The following is a 2,143-nucleotide window of genomic DNA, read 5'->3' as shown; positions in this document are numbered from 1 at the left end:
GTACTTTTGGAGTTCACATTTGTTACTGGGTTGGTGAATAATTATAGAACATATCACCAGTTTTGGGTGTCTGCCCTTCTTTTTGACAGGTTGCCCTGGGGTTGGCACACTCTGTCATGAGCCACTCCAGACTGTATGACAATTATACTTAATACTCAGTTGGGGAATGTGTATATTGTTTTACCATAGAAATATTTATATGTATTTCCTTCATTAAAACACCTTACTTTATCTTGGGACCTTATGTTTTGGGCAAATACAGTGATGTCTGCAGCAGAGATTTCATGATGAATGAGCAGACTTCAACATCCCTGACCCCAGCTAAGCCAAGCCTGGATAATGGGGCCAAAAATACTGGGTCTGGATGCCAAACAAATGATTTAACTCTAGTAATCATTGATGGTGTCACTCTGCTCATCTGCCACTTTGTGCTTTTGGGGAACAATAGTCTGCATTAAGAGGAACCTCTTCACTATCTACATCCTGAACCTGGACGTCCCTGACTTTTGTGGTGACCATCTGCCTTCTTGGTTTCCTCATACTTGTTGCTGTCAAATATTCATTTTGTTTTCTTTTAGAAGATTTGTACTTAATATACTCATTTCACCTGTTCATATCCCAGCACCAACCTCTGTCTGCTGATGGCCTTCAGCACTGGGAGGGGTCTGTCAGTCCTCTACCCCATCTGGCACTGATGCTGCTACCCAAACCACTTGTCTGCCGTTATCTGTGCCTTGCAGTGGATTATCTCCTGCTTGCTGTCTAGAATAGTGTCTTCTTTTGGTTTTGCTGATGGAACTGAAAATTGTTGCAGTTCCCTCCTATCCATGTACACCCTGAATTTCCTCATTTTCTCTCCCCTCATGGTTCTGTCCAGTCTGATCCTGTTCATCAAAGTCTGATGTAGCTCACAGAGATGTCAGCAAGGAAAGCTCTTCACTGTTTCCTGCTCTTTTTCCTCATCTTTGCTGTTCATCTCAGCGTCCAATACTTATTATTCTCTCCCCGGTGATGTATCTTCCTGGGATGGTTTGGGGTGCAACCTAGACCATCAAGAGTTGTCACTGCTTGACCTGTCACTCTGATTGCCTTAAGTGCTCTGTTCCTGTGACTCACAGCCCGGACACCCCAGCCAGCAGACAATCACGCAGTTCCCTGAATGTCTGTGCGCTGTGCAGCTCTGGCTCAGAACTCTGAACCCAGCAGTCTGCTTATAAAGCAAGACACAACCTTGGTCCCCTCCAGCCTTGATTACTACTTGCAGGGTGGCTGAAACATACCCCCAGTCCTGAATTTCCTTTCTCTGCTAGATTAAAAGAGGGACTTTTAGCAAATCTGCTCTCCCTATAATTCATAGATTCCAAGGCCAGAAGGGATCGCTGAGGTCATCTAATGTGACCACCTGTGTAAAACAGGCCAGGGAACTTCTCCAAAATCATTCCTAGAGCAGATCTTTCATAAAAAAATCCAAGCTTGATTTAAAAATTGCCAGTGATGGAAAATCCACCATGATCCCTGGTAAATTGTTCCAGTGGCTAATTACCCTCATTGTTAAAAAGTGATGCCTTATTTCCAGTCTGAACTTGTCTAGCTTCAACTTCCAGCTACTGGATCGTGTTATACTATTCTCTGCTAGACTGAAGAGACCATTATTAATTATTTGTTCCCCATTTAGGTACTTATAGGCTGATCAAGTCACCACTTACTTTTCTCTTCGTTAAGCTAAATAGACTGAGCTCCTTGAGTTTATTGCTATAAGACAAGTTTTCTAATCTTTGTCATGGCTCTTTTCTGAACTCTCTCCAATTTATTACCATCCGTAATTACTAACATAATGGACCAAATTATTGAAATAGGAGTGACAAGGTGGGGAAGGTAATATCTTTTATTGGACCAGCTTCTGTTGGTGAACGAGACAATCAGCTTACACAGAGCTTTCTTTTCAGGTTGAAAGTTTGTCTCTCTCTCCAACAGAAGTTGGTCCAATATTGCCTCGCCCACCTTGTGTCTCAGATATCCTGATGTAAGCGGGGGAACAGTCCCGCTATTGTAGGGAGACTTCTGAGCTTCTGCACTAACCCTCATTATTATTGCATTAGGTAAGGGACATGAATGAATGTTTCTGTGGGGGCCTGCCCCCTAG

General features: G+C 43.2%; 1 pseudogene; it reads left to right on the top strand.

The window, feature by feature from the left end:
- The first annotated feature begins 287 nt into the window (after nt 1-287).
- LOC137142608 (mas-related G-protein coupled receptor member H-like) lies at nt 288-1,012 on the top strand (annotated as a pseudogene).
- Nucleotides 1,013-2,143: the final 1,131 nt, after the last annotated feature.

Source organism: Emydura macquarii, unplaced genomic scaffold, assembly GCF_026122565.2.
Source record: "Emydura macquarii macquarii isolate MOO-44397 ecotype Brisbane River unplaced genomic scaffold, CSIRO-AGI_Emac_v2 contig_3235, whole genome shotgun sequence".
Taxonomy (NCBI): domain Eukaryota; kingdom Metazoa; phylum Chordata; order Testudines; family Chelidae; genus Emydura; species Emydura macquarii.
This window is presented reverse-complemented; position numbering and strand designations above follow the sequence as displayed.